Source organism: Sus scrofa, chromosome 7 (assembly GCF_054392235.1).
Source record: "Sus scrofa isolate SSC_HxYL_T2T_F1_AM1 chromosome 7, Sscrofa_HxYL_maternal_Yorkshire_Landrace_v2.0, whole genome shotgun sequence".
NCBI lineage: Eukaryota > Metazoa > Chordata > Mammalia > Artiodactyla > Suidae > Sus > Sus scrofa.
Genome location: NC_139389.1, coordinates 106,548,004 through 106,560,251, shown reverse-complemented (window position 1 = coordinate 106,560,251; position 12,248 = coordinate 106,548,004). Strand labels below are relative to the sequence as shown.

General features: G+C 39.8%; 1 protein-coding gene and 1 long non-coding RNA gene across 24 annotated transcripts in view; both read right to left on the bottom strand.

Moving 5' to 3' along the window:
- Window positions 1–12,248, bottom strand: part of RGS6 (regulator of G protein signaling 6) — a 564,797-nt gene that overhangs the window by 449,217 nt on the left and 103,332 nt on the right. The gene's annotated exons all lie outside the window — the stretch shown is intronic.
- LOC146401837 (uncharacterized) lies at window positions 4,213–10,442 on the bottom strand. Its single transcript, XR_014811088.1, has 2 exons — window positions 7,465–10,442; window positions 4,213–5,192 (listed from the first exon to the last, which is right to left on the bottom strand). It is a non-coding gene; the product is annotated as an uncharacterized LOC146401837 (long non-coding RNA).

Below are 12,248 nucleotides of genomic sequence, written 5' to 3'. Positions count from 1 at the left end.
ATCATGGCGTCAGCCAAGGTGCTTCTGGCGCAGCTTACCAAGAACTGCTAGGAAGAAGCAGAGGGGGTAAAAAAATCTTCCAAATAAGTGCAAAAAAAAAAAACCCACCCAATTTCTAATATGACATTTCCCAGTTTTCTAAGGGTTACATTCTTCATATTTCTATAAGAAATGCATGTAATTTAATCTCTGACACAGGAGGCATCATTAGGCAGGATGGCCTTATCTAATATCTAGTGTGGCTTGGGGAGGGGGAGTTACTTATTTCATGATAACATCACTCAAAAGATATCTGAGAGCAGGTATGGAAATGTTTATTCTTTTCTTCCCTCTACTCTTGTGATGTAAAATTTACCTGAACCGTTTTGTCTTATCTCAATTTCCTCCTTTAAAAACCAGGTGATGGGCTCAGTTCTTTTCCATTAGAAACTTTGGGAAATACGTTTTGATTTTCAGGGAAGTAATTTGAATCCACGAGCTTCAGGTCCGCAATCCTGACAGGCGGTAGTCGGAGAGAGGACAGATTGGTCTAGCATTTGAGTCAGCACGTCTTTTTAAGATCAATTTCATAGAGGAATTTTGAAGGGGTGATTTACCCTACACAACAAGGCTCTTATTAATCTAAAGACAGTGTTCCAGTTTCACCGAAAATAAATTCTTAGACTCCTACTTATGTATGACATGAAAAGAAAACAGAAAAATATGTTTGCCTGCAGAAACACAGTGGCCCTTAGAATTATTCGCAAACTTTGGGATGCCTACAAACTTCCCAGAGACCATGCTAAAATGCCAATTCCTAACCGACCTACTGATGCAGAAACTGGGGCACAGGACCAGAAAGCTGCCTTCTAAACAAGCACCCCAGGCCATTCTGATGCAAGACTCCAGAACACACCTGGTATAAAACATTGTCTTCTAACTTACGATGCAAATCTACACAAAAATATGGCTTGTCCTGGATATCAGACACATTGAAAGAACCCTTGAGGGTCTGACATGGTATCCACTCAGTTTTATCAACACATCTGAAAAGATGCTATGTGTGGCCTTTGAGAGTTAATCCCCTTGCAAAAATATCTCCGCTTTCTTTCCTATAAAACCTGATAGCAATGTTTGGGAACATGAGCAAAAATACAGTGTTGGGCCAGTTTTAACCACTCAACAAGGCTACTTTTCTTAGCTCTCCTGATGTCTGAACTTAAATGAACCAATGTCAAATAAGGGCATTTAAACATCCAGCAAGATAGGAGTTCCCACTGTGGTGCAGAGTGGGTTAAGAATCTGACTGCGGTAGCTCAGGTCACTGCAGAAGTGCAGGTTCAATCTTCGGCCTGGCACAGTGGGGTAAAAGGATCTGGTGCTGGGAGTTCCCGTTATGGCTCACAGTAGTGAACCCAACTAGTATCCATGAGGATGTGTGCCCTGCTCAGTGGGTTAAGGATCCAGCATTGCCATGAGCTGTGGTGTAGGTCACAGGCATGGCTCAGATCTGGCATTGCTTCCTGTGGCTGTGGCATAGTCCGGCAGCTGCAGCTCCTATGAGACCCCCTAGCCTGGGCTATATGTCAGGTATGGCCCTAAAAAACAAAACAAACAAGCAAACAAAAAAAAAAAAAAAAAAACAGGATCTGGCATTGCCACAATTGCAGGATAGGTCACAGTTTCAGCTCGGATTCGATCCCTGGCCTTCTATATGTTATGGGTGTGGCCATTAAAGAAAAAAAAAAAAAATCCAGTAAGAAAAATTCCTCAAGCTGAGGCATCTGGTTCCTGGAGACTTTAACAGACGAAGCACCTTAACAGGTATGATTCTGATCACTGATCTGCCCTGTTTTCATTCCATGTGTTAAAATAAGCCTTATATATACCATCTGGTATCAAGTTGATCCAGAATGAGCCTCATCACTGCAGCCGGACACCTGGGCCCAGGCACTCCCTAATTTGGCTATATTCATTTCACAAATGTTTTTAATCAATAAATTATGAAAAGTCTTGGGGGGGAGGGTGAGGAGTGAGTAAGGCACTTCCACCATGCATGTTCTTTCTGCTTATCCATTAAGAAATTCCTTTAAAGCTTTTTGATAAAACAGCACATTAACAAGTTCTATGTTAAGTACCAAATGTACTAAAAACATCTACTGTCCAAAGATTGTAGTAAGACAACAATACTATTTGATCTTTTAAAAAAAAAAAAAAAAAAAGGACCCTTCTGGTTTAGATGAAGATTTCTCTTCCAGGTCTCTAATGTTAGAAGAGCTTTTCCTGATGCTAAAAGCCCATCTTTCTCAGTCTCCTGCCTGCTGCCCCCTCCCCACCTGCTGACATCTGCACAGGGACCAAGCAGACCTTCTTTTGCTCTCGATCTTTATTTCCATTAGAGGAAACGAGCCGTGCCACTGAAATTTCTATATCAGCTAGAATCTATAGACACAGGAAGGGCATTAGGGTTGGACGGAGAAGAATGAAGGTCAATAGAATCGTTTCTTGGTTAGGTCACTCTGTTTTACTGAGTTGGGAAAATCAGCAGTCTTCCTGCTCAGTGACCTAGTGATAAGAACGGAATTTATAGCTCACATACTAAAAACCATGACAGCATTTCCCGATAATACCTTTATCTCAAAGTTTTCAATGTTATGGAATTTTACCATGAGAAAATGTCACGGAAATAAAACTTTTCATTCCTTCCACTGGAAAGTGTCTGAAACCTCTGATTAGGGTTAACCTGCCCAAACGCCTCAACACCTCCCACTCCCAAGAGCCTTGCCTTTCAAGATTCTTTTGGAGATACAGACCTTTGTAAAAGTATATTTGGTTATGTATGAGAAATTAAGCCATTTAATTATTACTCCGATTTTTCTATCGCTAATATTCTCTTTCCTCATTAATTCTTTTATCTGCTCACAATATAGTGCTGGTTTTTCACAGGTAAAGCCCCATGACTACAGCAATTTCTTGATGGACACTAATCTTTACTATTAAAAATAATAGTCCCCTCTTGTCTATTAATGCTTTTTCCCTTGAAACTGTCCCTTTTTTCTTTTTGCCTATCACTTGCCTAGATTCTGTGCCTGTCAAACTTGGTACCCTTTTATTCAGGGGCTTCTCCTATAAACAGCACAGAGGTGGACTGTGCTTCTTTACTGTGTCTAGGACTCTGTGTCTTATAATAGGGAAGTTCAGTGAAGTTTTGCTGGTGTCATTGCCAATCACAGTTTTTTGTTTCTTTTTTTCTTTTTACAGCTGCACCTGCAACATATGGAAGTTCCCAGGCTAGGGGTCAAAATGGAGTTGCCACCACGATGCCTGATTCAAGCTGAGTCTGTGATCTATACTGCAGCTTGCGGCAACACTGCATCCTTAACCCAATGAGCAGGGCCAGGGATGGAACTCACATCCTCATGTGTATTATGTCTGCTTCTTAACCCACTGAGCTACAATGGGAACTCTCCGATCACAGTTTCTTACAGATCATGTGTTCACCTTGTTTTTATTTTCATTTTGAAAGAGGCATATGGGTTTGTTTGTGTTTTTTTTTTTTTTTTTTTTTTTTTTTTTTGGTCTAAACAAGGACATAGAGTGAAAAGTATGAGCTGGCTTTGTCCCATATACCTCTATCAACTTTAAGCAATTTATATTGATTCCCTACCACGAGAGAAAAAGATTTTAGGGTACACCATCCTCCCCTTTTGTCTCCTTCATATGTGTAATATTGATTACCTTAATATATAATCACCTACCAAAACCTCTATCTCTATTTATCAAGATTAAAGAATACCATTCAACTCTACATCATGAAGTCGGAGAAAATGTATGCCCTTATGCTTTATTCCACCTTTTAGCCCCTTCTATTTCTTACATTTTATCACCTATATCACTATTTCACAATGGCAAGCTTTACAGCATTTCCATTTTATTCAGTAAATGTAATTCATCTTTCCTGCTCTACAAATAGCTTAACTCTAAAAATCAAAAATAAAATGTTTCTAATGTTGCAATTACTTAAGTATTTTTATTCAGTGCAGGTTCAGATAGTGTACTAAATTGATTAAAGGAGATACAATCATTATACCAGTTCCAAGCATGAAGTTCAAATGTATTCTTTTTCTATATACATCATCAATTACTCAGAATTCTGTCACATTTTGGTTTACTTCATGGTTGAACTGGAATTCCCTTTGCAAATTTTTGTTTTCCCAAGAATTTATAATTGCCTTTCTTTTTTCTTGTTGACAGAATAACCATGTCTTTACTCCATCATCAAGATCATCTAGCTAGTCAGTTTCAGACAAATCTATTGTTCAGCTGTGGGGGTTTTCTGTATGTGTTCTTTGTTTGTTATATTTTTCACTTTCTTAAATTGCTTTTTTGATAAAGAAAATCTTCAAAGAAATTTTCAGAAACAATGCATTGTATGTAAAATTGTTTGTCCTTTCCTGTCTGAAAAGTAGGGATTGGTCAATAGAAGATTTCCCTTACAGAGTTTCAAGAAAAGAAACCCATCAGCAAATGAAGCAGATGGCTACAAGAGGACAAAGCTTAGAGACAAAGCTCCAACTTTGACCACCAAGGGCATTCTAAGGGCAAATGTGGCTACCAGTCACTCTGTGTCAGCTGTTGGGGTGACCATGTTTGAACCCACGTGTTTGCTTCTGGCTGACTGCTCCTGACTCACCCACATCTTCACTTTCTACAGGTGGGCCTTAGAGGGTTTGAAAAAGATTGGATCTGTTTTTACCATAGATATAAGGGACTTAATACCATTTTGCTGAACCTTCCCAATATCCTGACCTGTGGTTTGAAACCCCTCCTTCATTCTGAACCTACTGGCCTTGATAAAACAAGACAATCTGAGCCCAATGACATGGCCAGCTCCTCTGTCTTCCAAATGATTGCAGTTTCCAAATTCACATCCTTCAACTTGCCATTTTTCACTTACATATGTCTCTTATCACAGTGGCTCTCTTCTTGGGGGTTTTCCAAGGTTTTTCTAAGAAACAATTCTACTTATTTCTAAGAATGAATCAGGAAAGCAGGAATGAAAAAAAAACCTTTCTCTGTCTTGAAGTTGGAACCACCCGATACAAATACACACTTAGAAAAAAAAATCCCTGGTTACATCTTTATTTCTTTTTTTTTTTTTTTGTCTTTTGCCTTTTCTAGAGCCACACCTGTGGCATATGGCGGTTCCCAGGCTAGGGGTCTAATCGGAGCCGTAGCTGCCAGCCTACGCCAGAGCCACAGCAACGCGGGATCTAAGCCGAGTCTGCAACCTCATGGTTCCCAGTCGGATTCGTTAACCACTGCGCCAGGATGGGAACTCCTTACATCTTTATTTCTATCTACTTTCCAATTGAGAAAATAAAATCCTGACTTTCTACCGGGGCTAGAAATTCCAATGTCTGTGAATTAGCTCTGAGCAATTATTTTCGAATCACCATCATAATAAAAATAATATTAGCCTCTCAATATTTAATGAGCAGGCAACATGGGATGCAATAGCTGCGTAGTACTTGTGAGATGAATGAGGTCAGACCTTATCCCTGGGTGGTGGAATTATAGAGGTTTTTATTTCTTTATTTTTTTAGCTCTTCTTTTTTTTTTTTAAATGTCTACAATTGCCATGTGTTATTGGTGAAATTTAAAAGTTTAACAAGAAAAATAGGAATGATGATGGTTTGGTCTGTTATTTTAGAGATTGAGGAAACAATTTTATATCTCCATTTCCTCTGATTAAGAAAAAGAAAAAGAAAAAAGAAAAGGTGTCCCTCTGACAAGGGACAGTCTATACTGAGAGCAGGCTAACTTAGCATTACCTGTGAGAACCACCGATAATAGGACGGATTACTTAAAAACTTGTAAATATTTGATGGAAAGCGGGATGGCCATAAATCTCCATCCTGATTCACAAGGAAAACTGGCCCAAAGACATCCCCCATTTCATACTGCTGCATGATTCTCTGCTCTTTCTGCTGCATTCCAGGGGAGACAGAAGGCAGCAGAACCCAGGAAAATTAGTACTTTCCACTAAAAGGAGGTGAGACGAAGGTAGAGTGGACTCACGCATGGCAAAGAAAAGACTCCAGGAGTTGTGATGCCTGTAGAAGTGGGCGGAGGGTTTCACTAACTCAGAAAATCCTAGAAAGACTAAGGAAGAAATGCGTAGTCCTGAAGCTTGACAGAAAGTTAGAGTGAAAGTCCCATTGGGTAACTCCCTTAAAGTGAGAACAGTTAACAAAGCGTGATCATTTAGCTGTTATTTACTCTAGGACATGCTGTGACAACCTGTTCTGAAGTGGGACAACATTGAAAAGTCTGAGTCAATATTCTCTTAGGTTTGATTCACTTTGCCTGGAGAACTCCTGGTTCGGCAGCACTTGAGACCCTCCTCCAGGAACATATGAGGTGATACCCCCTTTTGTGAAGTTTGCAAACTCAGACCATGATGGAAAGCAAAGGTCAGATATCCTATTCAAAAATAAGCCTATTGGGGAGTTTCCATTGTGGCTCAGCGGAAACGAATCCGACTAGGAACCATGAGGTTTTGGGTTCGATCTCTGGTCTCGCTCAGTGGGTTAAAGATCCAGTGTTGCCATGAGCTGTGGTGTAGGCTTCAGACGAGGCTTGGATCCTGCATTGCTGTGGCTGTTGCGTAGGCCAGTGGCTACAGCTCCGATTAGACCCCTAGCCCAGGAATCTCCACATGCCACAGTTTCGGCCCTAAAAAGACAAAAAGACAACAACAAAATGAAACAAAACAAAAACAAACAAACAAAAAAATAAGCCTATTAACCACCGTTGCTGCTGCATCTGTCAGGCAGCATCTCAAGTAACTCTAGACTCGCACTCCTGTGAGAATGAATCTTTGCTCCGAGTCCTCTGCCATCATGTACCTCTCCTTCTCCCCCTTCCCACAGCTAAGCAACCTAATAAAGTGTGCCTGTAGGATGGAGTTAATAAATGTTAGTGACTAGAACAGGATTTATTACTAGCTCCACTTACTAGTTGTTTGAACTTTGGGTCTTCTTGTGCAAAGTGGAGATAATAACCTCCCAAGTTTGTTGTGAAGAATTAAACAAAATAAAGCATGTGGAGCCCTTGGTGCAGGACCTGACACATGGTAAGTACTTGCTGAGTAATGGCCATTTCTGTTGATTCCATTACTCTTTTCAGAAACAACACACTTTAATCATGGACTTCTAGGGCTTAACAATCCAAAGCATCTAGGTAGAAATTCCAGATACCAGAGTTTGCCTAAGCAGAATGTTATCTGGGGCAGCCATAGCTCTTGTTGTACATGACATTATAATGTCGTGGAAACAGCTGCCTACTCAAATTACTACTAGAGCTGGTATTTGGGATAGAAAGCATCTACTTTATAGAAAATGGGGATTTACTATTTGAGCATTAATCCTGGTGCATTTTTCAGTGACTGGATCATCTAACAAAATCAGCGGGCCATAAGACTAGGTGAATAAAGATATTATAATGTAGAGTCAATTTTTATGATTTGTTAATATCGGAAGGCCATGAGTTGCTCAGTGTAGCTGAAAATGAGTATGACTTCAATAGAGGGAGATAAATTTCTTCCATGTTCGAACTCAGAATCTGATTCCACATGACATTTGTCCTAGAATCCTCCTATAATCAGCTAGCAAATTCTGAAATAGTATCTGAAAAGTACAGTCATTAAGGGATATTTCTAATGCCAGCATAACTCCTTGGAGTGGGGGATAAGGAAAAGAAGAAGGAAGAGGAGGAGGATGAAGGAGGAGGGGAGCAAATGTGTACACACACACACACACACAAACACACACACACCCTGCACACACTACATCCCACATTGGCACCTGTCAACCTCCTCTTCCCATATCAGCAAAATAAGTAACTTACTCTTAAAACACTAGGGTTGGATCCTAGACTCTTCCTAATTGATGTCTTTATCACAAGCCATGCAAATGCTATATAATTAGAGAATTAATTTTAGAAATAAAATGTTTCCAGTTACCAAATATAAGATTAAAAATAGATGTTGGATATGGCAATTTAAAAAGCAATTACAATACAATACAATACAATAAGAGATGTGTGTATCTGACATGCCTGAAAGTTTAAAACTGAAATTTCAACATCACAGCCATAATCAGGTAACAAAAAACAAGACTCAAGGAGTGAATATGTCCCTAACACTAGCTTGACAATTTGGGGGAAAAAAAGAGAGAGAGAGAGAGAGAGACTCCCTGGGGGAAATGCTGACTAATATTTTGACCTTCATAACGAAGAATGGATGATGCCAATGAGACTTAAGGTAAAAAAGGAGAGACCTAAGACCTCCAAGGACTTTACTAATATGAGACTGCTTGAATTTCCCAGTACCCAACCCCCAATTACACAGACACACACTCATAAAGGCACACACACCACACATTCTAGGATATACGCTAGAACTATGGTCACCATAAATTAAGACATGTTAAGAGAACACACCAAAGTACTGTGTAAATGAGTAGCAACTATGATAGACACGAGTTGGCAGAGGCTCACATAAGAGCTGAGTACTAATCCACTGACTTTCAAGAGGATAGAGCGGTTTGGTTTAAATTTAGAAAGTAGGCTTGTAGGAACGGCTGGCAGCGCTAACTTTCCACAGACCCTCTGCCCAGCTTCCACTGCCACTGTCTGATCTTCCATTTGTCTCAAGACCTGCTTTCAGGTTGTCTGCATCTCACCTGCCTGCCTTCTGTGACCTGCTACTCACCTGCCTCCCTGAGTCTCAGCCAGGATCTGCCTGTCCCTGTGGTCCTCCAACCACATATGCCATTTGTGATTCTCCGTGTGCCCACCGAGGAGTCCATATGTTCAGAGACTTCACGGAAAGCTGGAGGTGGAGTCCACACCGAGGGTTATACCCTCCTGTTGCCGGGCCCCCCTCTTTCCCCTTGGGTCTCCTCTTCCCACTGTGCTTCTGGAGCAAATCAGCCCCTTGAACTTTCTGAGTCAGCCCTTTGGAGGCTCCATCTGCTACTTTAAACTGGCTTATCAAGACATTTCTTCCAAACAAAGAGATTAAATCTCCCTAAGAAAAAATCCTGTAATTAGCATTTTTCATTCCACTTTTTTTTTAACTTTTCTGCCACGTTTCTTGAATGACTGCTCAAATGTCATCTCCTAAGAGAGGCTTCTTCTGATCTTTCTATCCCAAAGCTTCCTTCCTCCCCACTAACCACCCCCTCCCCTGTCCCCTGTCAGTTTCAATATAAGAACTCCCAGCTGGAACAAACTGGAGCAACAAAATAAAGGGGTATTTGGAATTAGAGCCCAAAGTAGAAAACAAATATGCATTTGTCTATACTGAAATAAACAAGTGACTAATAAATTGAGACAAACCTTTCAATTAATTTATGTAGCTGCTCTGTCCTTAAGGAGAGGGAACTGTAACTCCCCTCCCCATAAGTGTGGGCTGCACACAGCCACTTCCTTCTGAGAAAGACAGTGTGAAGAGAGGGTGGAAGAGTAACCCAGGGAAGAAACCTGACAGACACTGCCTCAGCCAGGGGCTCAAGTCCAACGTCAACAGCCATAAACCATGTCCATCGTGTGTACACTCGATATGATGTGATGACGGTCTCCCCTCACAAAAACCCGCCACCCTAGGTCTCCTCCAAAGAAAAACATCAAAGAAAGCCCAACTGAGGGACCTTCCACAAAGTATCTAAGAAGTATGCCTCAAAACTGCCAAGATCATTAAAAATAAGGGCAGAGTGAGAAACTCCCTTTGCCAAGAGGAGCCTAAGGAGACAGGACTTACTAGATGTGATGTGGTGTCCCAGATGGGATCCTGGAACCAAAAAAAGGACATTAGGTAAAAGCTAAGCTAATCTGAATAAAGTGTGGGCTTTAGTGAATAAAGATGTACCAGTATTTGGTTCAGTACTTGGAATAAATGTGCCATAACTAGCACAACAAATCAATAATAAAGGAAACTGGGGCGGGGGGTAGAGAAATTCTCTGTACTAACTTTATAACTTTTCTCTAAATCAAAAAATGTTCTAAAATAACATTTACTTCTTAAATGCTTTAGAGATTTTTATAACTTGACTTATTAATGCCATGATAATTATCCCCATATTAATTTATAGGCTATTAAGCCTATAGCTCAGACCAAGATCCCTCTGGAATTGATTTGGGGAAGGATGAGTTTAGGGAAATGTCAAAAATGACCACATTCATCTGGACTAATTTTTAGTGCAGATGGAAGACTTAAAAGAAGAGTTAACAAGGAATTAGGTGTCCTGCCTCATAGTAAAATGTATTATGAAGAATAAAAAATTTAAATGGCATGGCTTACGTGCCAAAAAAAAAAAAAGACTAAACAGCAGAGCAAGTTGAATAGTACAAAAAAATTACTGAGGCAAGTGTAAATAAATGTAAGTGCATTTAACATGATAAAGTATCCAAAAAATTACTAAGAGATGGATTATTTAATTGGTAATTTATGGGGAAATTCTTTTATCTCACAGTACTAAATATTTTATAAAGTACAAAGGAAAAAAATCAAAACTCTAAAAACAAAGATTTCCTGTTTCAGCTCTGATATTTAAAGAACTGAGTAGCCGTCACTCCCATCCTTACACTGAGGAAGTGTACAATGACTTTTCTTGGACCTGTCATAGAACTGAGATTGCAGGGAAAGCTGTCAGCCTTGAAACATTGACAAATCCAGTGCGTCACATCCAAGATAAGATTACCTAAAGCAGAAGCTGCTGGAGCCATATAATGGTAGGAACACATATGGTAGTTCTCCCAAATAATTGTAGTCTTAGGAGAACTCTCCTACTATCATGGTCTTACCTCCAAGAACTCCAAAGATTCCTTCATGGTTCTAGCAAAGAAAGGAGAGGTATAACTGTATTAGCCAGGTTATAAAAATACCATAGTCCAGGTGGATTAAACAATAGAAACCTATTTCCTCACAATTCTAGAGGCTGGAATTTCAAGTTCAGGGAGCCAGCATGCTCAGATTCTAATGAGGCACTCTTCTTGCCTGAAGATGACCTAGCTTTTAGCCACTGTGTGCATAAAGAAATAGAGAGAGAGAGCAAGCAAGCACTTTGGTGTCTCTTCTTACAAGGGGACAAGTCCTATCAGATCAAAGCCACACCCTCATAACCTCATCTAATTTTAATTATCTTCCCAGGGCCCCATCGCCAAATTCCATCCCAACTGGGATTAGGGTTTCAACATAGTAATTTTGAGGGACACAGACATTCAGTCCATATCAGCAACTATTGGGAAATATAGCCAGAATATTCTCAATACAAAGACCTCCTCCCCAGGAGAAAAGTCTTTACCGGAGCTTTATTCCATCTGAAGGAAGGACACTTCTCTCATTTCAACACGTTCTAGCCTTTTTGCCTATCTAAGAAAGCAAAAATCAATCAATCAATCAATCAATCAATCAATCTAAGAAACACCCATGAAGGTCACAGAATGCTTCCCCTCCTCCCACACCTTTGTACCATGTTTTCCCAGTATCATAACAGTAAGTTACAGCTGAAGATCTGCAAGATACAGACTCTATCTGAGGAATTTGGGGGGAATCCAAAAGACAATAGAAGAGACACATGCAAGAGTAGTAGAGAAATTTGAAGGTATTTGAAAGGATTTGAGGGGAAGGAAGGGGAAGGGAGAGGATGAGAAGACGATGAGACAAAGAGAAAAAAGAGACCATACAAGACCCATGTAGAAATTTCAAAGGTTAAACATATGTTTAATTGGAATACCAAAAGGGGGAAAAAGAGAGAATGAAGTAAAGATATATTTGAAGTAACAATGACCAAGTATTTTCCAAATTTAATTACAAACAGCAAAACATTCATCTAGGAAGCTTAGAAAACACTGAACAGGATAAATACCAAAATGTCTACATCTAGGCTACTCTATTCAAACTGCCAAAAACCAAAGCTAAAAAGGAAATCTTGAAATAAGCCATGGGGGAGGGGGTAATCTTACCTTAGAAAAACAAGGTGAGAGTCACAGTGGATTTCTTGTCAGAAACCATGCAAGAAGAGAGCAGAGTGAAAATTTTAAAGTGTTAAGGGAGAAAAAACTAATTTAGAATTCTATATCCAACAAAATTATTGGAGAAGAAAAAAAAATGACTTTCTCAGACAAATAAAAATTGAGGGAATTAATTGCCAGTAGACCTATTCTACAAAAAATGTCCAAAGAAGTTCTTCAAGAAGAAAATT